Here is a 10,660-nt window from a genome sequence, read left to right on the forward strand (position 1 = left end):
AGCTAGATAGAGATAGAGATAGAGATAGATATAGAGAGATAGAGATAGAGATAGAGATAGAGATAGAGATAGCGATAGCGATAGCGATAGCGATAGAGATAGAGATAGAGATAGAGATAGAGATAGAGATAGAGATAGAGATAGAGATAGAGATAGAGATAGAGATAGAGATGTGGAGTGGGGCAGGAGTGGGTTCTACTTACCTTTACTACTGGTTTGCAATGGGATCTGTGCATGCACAGATTGCTTCTGATGACATCAGGGTCAGTGGGCGGAGCCTCCCACTGGTTTTACTACCGGTTCTATAGAACCGGTCTGAACTGGGGGCAACTCACCACTGGAGTGGGGATAGGGAAGGGTAGGATAAGATAGGTGTCAGGTTTCGATGTTGTCTTAAATAAAATAAATTGCATTTCCAAACAAATAGTCTTTGATGAAATCTTTCATTTTATTAAGCACGACAATCTGTCCCCGATTGTGGCGTAGCCAATGCTGACTTCCTGACCCCAAACCTTCCCTTTCTGTTCCCCAATTCTCTGCGTCTCATTGGCCTTCTTCCAAATCACTCTCCCCATATCTACTATTTCAGCTCCCAGGAATGTCCCCCCTCCCATCTCATCTCCTAGGGGATATTATCTTCAGGGAAAATAAGTAGGTGAGAAGTCAAGTGTCCTCTTGCCAACTGCCCCCTCTTCTCCTTCTTATGTCAGCACTAGAGTAAATGCAGGTTGAAGTGCTGACAATAGGATAGGATTCTTTATTGGCCAAGTGTGATTGGATAGAGAAGGAATTTGTCTCCAGTTCATATGCTTTCAGTGTACATACAAGAAAAAAAGTGAAAAATCATGATCATCATCATAAAATACAATAATCATAAAACATAAGATACAAACTGACTCATATTTATGACGGTTGCAGTGTCTGGTGGCCCTGTGATCCCCTTTTGCGTCCTTCCTAAGTCAAGGAGGAAACTGGATTCACTTAACAACGGTGTTGCTAACTTAACAACTGCCGTGATTCACTTTACAACGGTGGCAAGAAAAGTTGTAAAAAATGGAGCCAAAATTCACTTAACAACGGTTCAACTTAGCAACAGAAATTTGGGGCTCACTATTTCTCGTACGTCAAGGACTAGCTGTAATTTCCTTTTTCTGTTATATATATATATTTATAAAGGGTCGGAGCGTTTTGTTTTCAACACCCGGTCACAAGGAAGAGGCCTCTGCTGAGCAGTTTAAACAATTGGCAAAACAAATTTCTATGAAAAAAAATTCCTTATAGATATCGGAAGCTAAATGTGCCCAAATTGAGAAAGACAAGCATAAAAATCCTGGAATAGAGACAGTTTGCCAAATTCAGGCTATTTTAATGTTTTGCCTCCTCCTGTAACATTATAAACAACTTCCTGGGCTGGAAGATTTTTCTTCCGGAAAAAAAAGCTACCAACCTTTCCCTGGAAATTAAAAAGAGACAGGGAGTTTAGCACAGAACTAAATTTAGTCTCCACTGATGAAAATTACTCTCTATTAAAGAGACACGGTGTCCAACATTATGCTCAATTGAGGAACAACCTTTAAATGGGCCCTTGAACCTCGCTGGATTTTTTAAAAGAAGAGATTAGAGAGCCATTCGTCCAGAACAGGTAAAAGACAGGGATGAAATCCAGCAGGTTCTGACAGGTTCTGTAGAACCGGTAGCGGAAATTTTGAGCAGTTCGGAGAACCGGCAAATACCACCTCTGGCTGGCCCCCGAGTGGGGTGGGAATGGGGATTTTGCAGTATCCTTCCCCCAGGAGTGGGGTGGGAATGGGGATTTTGCAGTATCCTTTCCCTGGAGTGGGGTGGGAATGGAAATTTTGCAATATCCTTCCCCTGCCATGCCCACCAAGCCATGCCCACCAAGCCACACCACGCCCACCGAACCGGTAGTAAAAAAAATTTGGATTTCACCACTGGTATAAGGTCTGCTTCAGTCAAGGGTTGGATTAGAACAGCAGTCACCAACTGGTGGTCCGTGGACCACTGGTGATCCACGAGAAAATTTTGGTGGTCCTCAGAAAAATTATTTGCATTTTTTATATTGGACAGGGATCCTCAAACTATGGCCCCTGGGACAGATATGTGTAATGAACGTTTGTGTTGCTGCAGAGAGTCTCCCCCTTCAGGGTCTTTTTGTGTGGGTCGGAGGGGGGCAGAAATTCCGACGTGGGGTCTGCTTCAGCCTCCTGGTGTGGGGCTTTGGGCGAAGGCTGGAGGGAAGCACCGCTGGTGGCGAAGAGCCGGAGGGCCTCGTTCCAGTGGGACTGCATCATGGCCTGGAACTGGCTGACCATCTCAGCCTGCTGAGCCTCCAGGCGCTGATACCTGGCCTTGCACTCCCGCAGGTCTTCCCTCTGCTTGGAAAGCCTATGCTCCTAGTCCTCAGTGTGGTGCTTCTGCTGAGCCTCCTTCTCGGCCAGATCCAATTTGAACTGAGCCAGCTGTTTTGCCGACTCTTTCTAGTGGCGGCTGCTTAGCTCCAAGAACTGCTTCCCGTTGGGGCCCTAAGGAACCCAGGTCGGAAGGCGAGGAGACGCTGGGTGGGGAGGGGCGAGTAGAGGCCGTCGAGGCGCCCCTCGACGTGAGTGACATCGAGTTGGCCACGCCCACCTAGTCACATGACCACCTAGCCACTCCCACCCAGCCAGTCATTAGGCAGATCATATTAGTGGTCCGCGGGATTTAAAATTATGAATTTAGCGGTCCCTGAGGTCCGAAAGGTTGGGGACCTCTGGATTAGAAGACCTCCAAAGTTCCTTCCAAGTCTTGTTATTCTGATCCTACAGCCCTCAAAGTGTACTTAAGCAGAACATTTTAGATAGACTTCCAAAAGCTTTGATCTTTCTGTTTGTTGTCATCTGCGGCGGACGGGTCCATGTATTTGCCCAAAACAAGACACAAACATCATCTGTAGGCCTCCGTTCAACTTTTCTACTCCCTGGTTTTTGTCTTCAGTGAACCAGAACAAAACACGGGATCTGTCTCTGGGTGGATTTTTCACCTCAGACGCCCTGTCCTGATGAAAACCAGTTCTCTGCGATGTTTATAGAGTAAGCTTTAAAAAAGATGGTTCATGAAAAATGGAGAAAGCCTCCTTTCACACTGATTGGAAGAATTAATCGGGGTTCTCCCTTTTTTTCCCCCCCGCCTTATTTTAATTTTTAAATTGAGATATGCTATTAGCATTCGGTTTGCCTTCAGACAATCCACCAGGAGGGGATTTTGGCTGGTTGTTTTAAATATATACTGTGTTTGTTCCCCTAAGAATGTAGGTTGTTGTTATATACCAGCGATGGCTAACCTTTTTGCCATCACGTGCCAGGAGGGGGTGGGGTGGGGGAGGTTCATGTGCGTGTGTGCCCACACCCATAATTCTATGCGCCCCGCCCTGCATGCGCAACCTCCCTCCCCCCCCGCTCCTGGCCCAGGATGGCCCAGTAGGCCTGTTTTTCTTTCCCACCTGGCTCCAGATTCTCTGTATGCATCTGGGGAGGGCGAAAATAGCCTTCCCCACCCCCTCGGAGGCCCTCCGGAGACCTGAAACGGCCCATTTCCCAACTCCTGTTTGGACAGGAAGTGACATTTTCTGCTGTCCCCAGCCTCCAGAGCATCTCTTTTCGACCTCCCCAGATGCATAGAGAGGCTCTGGAGCCAGGTGAGAAAGAAAAATGGGCCTTCCCCACCCCCACCCAGACCCTCTGGAGGCAGGAAACATCCTGTTTCCCTACTTCTGGTGGGCCCAGAAGGCCCGAAAATCAGCTGACCATTGTGCACATGCGCGCCAGAGTTGAGCTGGCGTGCCCACTGATATGGCTACACGTGCCACCTGTGGCACGCGTGCCATAGGTTCGCCATCACGGTTATATACTGTATACAAAAAGAGGGCTGTGAAAATATCTACAGACCCCTCACATCCTGGACATAAATTGTTTCAACTTCTACCCTCAAAACGACGCCACAGGGCAGCGATGGCTAACCTTTTATGGACTGAGTGCCTAAACCGTGTGCCCGAACCCCCAAAATGCAATGTGTGTGCGGCCCCTGCGCATGTGTGTGTGGCTCCCTGTATGCGCTCCACCCCTGCGAATTCAGCCCCCCCCGGCATGCTCACCTGCCCTGCATGCACCCCTCCTCTCATGTGCACGTCAGTGGTGGGTTCCTCCTGGTTCAGTCCGGTTCGGCCAAGCTGGTAACGGTGACAATATGATGTTACTGAACCAGTTCTCTTTGTTCGGGAGCTGGGCCCTCCTGCCCTGCCCGCATTATTCTTACCTTTTATTTGGCCCCGCCCCCAATCTATTCGCTGCCTTCCGAGTCCCAGCTGATCGGCTAGAAGGAAAAAAGCTGTTCAAACTCTTGTTGCGGGGCTTCAAAGGGCCGCCCACCAGCTGATCAGTGTTAAAAGGCAGTGTGGTGGTAGACCGGTGCCTCCAAAAACAAATGGTGCCTCCAAAAACAAATGGGTAGACCGGTACAGCTCTGCAAGCAGTTAAAAGCCTGATAGACCAGTACCTCTGCTAAATCCTAAAGAATTGTCACATGAGCATCAAGCCATGCCCACAAAATAAGCCACGCCCACAGAACCGGTAGTAAAAAAATATAGAACCCACCTGTGGTGCACGTACTCTGCATGCACCCCTCCCCCGTGCATGCTTGGCCCCCACATGTGCCCCGCCCCCACTCATATATGTGCACCCCCCTCATCCGACCCGCTCCCCACACATATGCAGCAGAGACCCGAAGACCAGCTGGCCAGTGGGAGGCACGCGTGCATGCGCAATGGGGCTGAACTGGGGCAATGGCTCACATGCCATCAGAGAAGGCACTATGTGCCACTTCCGGCACGCATGCCATAGGTTTGCCATCACGGCTATAGGGCACTTAATTCAACTCTACTCTACTCTACTCTACTCTACTCTACTCTACTCTACTCTACTCTACTCTACTCTACTCTACCCTACCCTACCCTACCCTACCCTACCCTACCCTACTCTATTCTATTCTATTCTATTCTATTCTATTCTATTCTATTCTATTCTATTCTATTCTATTCTATTCTATTCTATTCCATTCTATTCTATTCTTCATTCCATTATTCTATTCTATTCTATTCTACAATGCGAAAATCACAGCTGCCAGTTCTTTAGCTGGTGCAAGCTTTCATTCACATTGGGTTATTCCCATGTTTTGATGGCTTGTTATAATTATATCTTAATACTAGAGCTCAATATAAATACATATCATATAATAACAATGGTACTAATTATTACATGACACGATCATTTGCACAGGTAAAACGCATGCCTACAAGGTGAGTAGCTTCTCCTCGCTCCAGAAGATACATCCAAGAAGATTATATAAAAGAAAAAAAGAGGTGTTCCTCATAGTAACACGTGGCTTGGCCTCCTGGCTGGTCTACCACAATGCACTCTACGTGGGTCTATCTATGAAGACTGTCTGAAAACTACCTGGAATGCAGCAGAAACAGTGATGGATGTGAGAATAGAATAGAGTAGAGTAGAGTAGAGTAGAGTAGAGTAGAGTAGAGTAGAGTAGAGTAGAGTAGAGTAGAGTAGAATAGAATAGAATAGAATAGAATAGAATAGAATAGAATAGAATAGAATAGAATAGAATATAGAATTTAGAACAGAATATAGAATTAGAATATAGAATAGAATAGAAGATAAAATAGAATTAAAAATAGAATTAGAATGGAATGGAATAGAATAGAAAATGGAACAGAATAGAATAGGGAATTGGAATAGAATAGGAAAGAGTAGAGTAGAGTAGAATAGAATAGAAAAGAATAAAATAGAATAGAATAGCATAGCATAGCATAGCAGAACAAAGAATAGAATATAAAATATAATTAAAAATAGAAATGGAATGGAATGGAATGGAATGGAATAGAATAGAATAGAATAGAATAGAATAGAATAGAATAGAATAGAATAGAATAGAATAGAGAATTAGATTGGAATGGAATGGAATGGAATGAAATGGAATAGAGAATGGAATAGAGAATAGAATGGAATGGAATGGAATGGAATGGAATGGAATAGAATAGAATAGAATAGAATAGAATAGAATAGAATAGAATAGAATAGAATAGAATAGAAGAACGAAGAATAGAATATAAAATATAATTAAAAATAGAAATGGAATGGAATAGAATAGAATAGAGAATTAGATTGAAATGGAATGGAATGGAATGGAATAGAATAGAATAGAATAGAATAGAATAGAATAGAATAGAATTCTTTATTGGCCAAGTGTGTTTGGACACACAAGCTTATACACTCTGGTGTATAAGCTCGCAGTGCATAAACAGTAAGTAATAGGTCACAGGTCATAAATCATAGTTACAGTCACTAATCAGACGTTACAAACAACAACTGATAACATCCTAAGAAACCAGTAGGAGAAGATAGTAGGAAAGATGAGCAAATGAGAATTAGGGGAATGAGGTGTTTAGCAGAGTGATGGCACGTGGGGCGGAAACAAACTACCTTCGTGCCTAGTGGTTTTGGCATGCGATACCCTACAGCGGCGTCCTGAGGGGAGGAGTCGAAACAGGTTATGTCCAGGATGTGAAGGGGGGGGGTCTGTCGATATTTTCTCAGCCCTCTTTCTGCTTCGTGCAGTATACAGGTCCTCCACGGAAGGCAGGTTGGTAGCAATTGTTTTTTTCTGCAGTCCTAATTTATTAATGCTCACAGATGACATTGATTGATGTCCTGTTTTTTTTGTTTTTTTTTAATTTGATTTATATGCCGCCCTTCTCCGGAGACTCAGGGTGGCTTACAATGCGTTAAGCAATAGCCTTCATACCTTTGTATATTTTTATACAAAGTCAGCTTATTGCCCCCACAAACTGGGTCCTCAATTTACCTACCTTAGAAAGGATGGAAGGCTGAGTCGACCTTGAGCCTGGCGAGATTCGATCTTACTTTTAATTGCAGACAGCTGGTGTTAAATTACAATGCATTAGTCTGCTGAGCTATCCAGGCGTCCTTTCCTGGATTCGCTTCCCTGCCCTCCTAACAAACATCACCAGGGGAAAAAAATTATCCACCTGGCTGGTGTTGGCTGGGGAGGAGGTGAGTTTTGACAGAAGGATAAACTCTGTCGGTTCAGCCCTTTCTCCAAACTCATTTCTGGTTTTACGCAAGTGTGTTTGTTGCGAGCGCCTTCAAAAGAAACCCATCAAAAGAGTCGTTAACGCTTTGCTTACAAGCAACAAAGGATGGAGAAAGTTAGGTTTCCGCTCCAAGCAGCCACTCTTCGTCAGCCTAGTGAGGATGGACATTCCCAAAATGTCTGCCTTTGAGGCAGAAAGGAATTTGGAGATGCTTATTGACGCGCCAATTTGAGAGTCCCAGGAACGGTTGCACAATTTTTTTCCCAGAAGTTGCTTTCAACAACATCCTAATGCAGGCCAAAGACTAAAGTGCATGATTATGACACCCTACTCGGAACTTACAACAACGCTGGTGCGATGATGGGTAGTCCTCGACTTACGACGACCACGGAGCCCCCACATTTCTGTTGCTGAAGCGAGACGTTTGTCTTTCGCCCCCCCCCCGTTTTACCACCGCGGTTAAGGGAATCACTGCAGCTGTTCAGTGAGCAACGAGGGCGTTAAATGAATCGGGGCTTTCCCCATTTGACTTGGCTTGACAGAAGGTCACCACGCATGACTCCGGGGACAACTGCAACCGTCATAAATACGAGTCAGTTGCCATAAATGCAACGGAACTTTAATCAAGTGAGCACGGGGATGCTGCAATGGTCGTAAGTGTGAAAAACAAGTCGTAAATCACTTTTTCCCCCGGTGCTCTTGTAACTTTGAATGGTCACTAAGTGAGTGGTTGTAAGTTGAGGAAGGATTTTGCAGTATCCTTCCCCTGGAGTGGGGTGGGAATGGGGACTTTGCAATAACCTTCCCCTGGAGTGGGGAGGGAATGGGGATTTTGCAATATCCTTCCCCAAGGAGTGAGGAGGGAATGGGGATTTTGCAATATCCTTCCCCTGGAGTGAGGAGGGAATGGGGATTTTGCAATATCCTTCCCCTGGAGTAGGGAGGGAATGGGGATTTTGCAGTATCCTTCCCCTGGAATAGGGAGGGAATGGGGATTTTGCAGTATCCCTCCCCTGCCACACCCACCAAGCCACACCCACAGAACCAGTAGTAAAAAAATTTGGATTTCACCACTGACTAGAATCGATTCACGCAAAGAGAGGGGGCAGCGCAGTCTTTTGGGGGGTACCCACCAGCACCCCAAAATTGTATCGCTTGATTTTATGGTTTCTTCCTCCCACCTTGTAAACAGCTATCTGTACGACTTTCTCACCTCGTCTTGTGGTTTGTAACCTTTCAAAGAGGGAATTCTGGACAAACATTAACTGGTATCCCGTAACTGATTAGGACAACATTGCCACCTAGTTGTAAGGATGCTACTAAAATTCCCCTTCATGGAAAGATAAAATTGCATCTTCTCGCAATTCAAAACTCAATGGAAAGACGCAGAGTGCTCAAAAGCGATGGCGTGAGAGACGTATTTACATGTCCTGTGCACCTCATCGAGTACTAAGGACTGCACAATGTCAGCAATTGTGCGTTAAGCACAGGAAAAGTTCAGCAACCCGAGAATCTCTCCTGTCACGTTTAAAAAAAATATATGTTAAGTTTGTAGTCCTTATGATGGTAAAAACTGGGTTTCAGGCCCAAGGAAAAGTTAGATAGCTTTGTTACTGTCCCAGTTTTCTTTTAGTGTCCTGGATCTTAGGCCTTTTGGGGTAAATACATTGCCTGCCAAAATAAAGGAAACTGCCTATGTTTTTCCATTTTGGAGAAAAAGTATGGATCATGCAGAATGACCTAGAATTCCGATTTTCTAGGTGCGGAATTGTATCGGAACTTCATTTCTAGCAAAAACCAAAGACGTTTTTCAGATTCTGATGAAAATAATTATTGAGACACTTGGCGATACTTGGGATTTTTGCCCTTTTAACGTTTTGTTTAAAACTTTTTAATTATCTTTCAAGGCTGTCTTTCAAGGTTTTCAAGAAGAGTGTCAACTTGCAAAGCTTTCAAGTTGCCATGAGCAGGAGGGAGGGAGAACTGAAGTGAATTCCATACATTCTTCCTGACCGCAATCAGAAGGAGGGTATTAGGTTTCACAGCCAGCCAAAGTGGTTAATTGGAGAATGTGATTTATGACATGGCCAGAGAGGAGGGGAGAGACAGGGTCATAGGGGAACGTAAATCTACGTAGGATCAGTCCTAACTGCATCTGAGTATTGCCGGAATGTTGCTCCTAATAAATGATTGTATTTCCTTTGGAAGTTTGGATCATGGCTCATGCATTAATTAGGGCAACTTTCGGAAACTTGACAAAGAGATTTGACCACTATTTATCTGGATTGGTACAGGGTCTCCTAACTCAAGTAAGGGGTTGGACTAGAAGACCTCCAAGGTCCCTTCCAACCTATTATTCTACGTTCTATGCTGGTGTTGGGTTCCCTGCCTTAGTGCTTTTCAATCCAATCCCTAAGTAAACAATTTCAGGCGCTACTCAGCTTCGGAGATTACGTTCTACAGGATCTAGTGATCGAGCATGGTAGATCTGCCTCAAATCTCCAAGCGGTTATATCTCCTGAAAAAAAATAATCTAATAGTTCTCAATTGCAAACATTCGGATGAAAACTAAACGGTTGAAAAGAGAGACAGGAAATGCTGATTGCCATCTGCTGGTTATCCGTATCTTTGCAACCTGGATCCAGATCCATCTTCTTTAATTTTATTCTTTTTTAAAAAAACAACACCTCTAATAAAATAATTAACAGATATAGGCGGAAGCTGTCAGCTTGATTTTTAAGAACTCCCCCGGAATCAAAAGTCGGATTGCAAATCAGCCGAAAGTGGAAAAACCATGCACCAAGGTTACCCAACTAGAAAAGACAAGAAAAGTTCAGTTGTCTCCTGAAGAAAGCACCTGAGACAACCATGAGCTGAATGACTGAGAATCTCTACAGACTTTTAGCTGTACAATTTCGAATGGTGTGGGAGTATGTAGGAAGAAATACCCTTCTGGGTTCAGCTCCAAGTAGGGAAAAAGACACTGGAAACATGGAGACTGCTTGGAAAGATGATTTAATGGTGGACAGGCTCACATGGTTTGAGTTCCTGAATAGAAAAAAGGGAGGAGATGCAGTGAGTCCCCGGGTTTTATGCCCTCTCTGGCTTTGAACTTCCTGGGGCCCCGAAAGAGTATCGTGATTGGTTGTCAGACTCCCAGGGGGTGGGGGTTTTAGCTAGCCTTGCTGGCTGATGTAATCTTCCCAGGTGCCATGTGGTGAGTTTCTGTTGCTAGATGGGTCCCATTGTGTTAGTTTCTGTTGCTAGATGGGTCCTATTGTGTTGCAGATGATGGTCCATTGACAAAGATTGAGCTTCTGCCTCTGGCCCATTGACAAAGGGTGGGGGCAGGAAGATGGGAGCTGCTTCGTCTTTAAAACATGCTTCTCCGTTTCTCATACAGGGAAACATAATATTCTGCCTTTTTAATATTTCCTAAAATATTTCATTCCTCGAGGAAAGGGGTGGGTGCTAACTTCC

The sequence above is a fragment of the Pituophis catenifer genome, unplaced genomic scaffold, assembly GCF_029215685.1.
Source record: "Pituophis catenifer annectens isolate HBS135680 unplaced genomic scaffold, rPitCat1.0.hap2 SCAF_8, whole genome shotgun sequence".
Classification (NCBI taxonomy): domain Eukaryota; kingdom Metazoa; phylum Chordata; class Lepidosauria; order Squamata; family Colubridae; genus Pituophis; species Pituophis catenifer.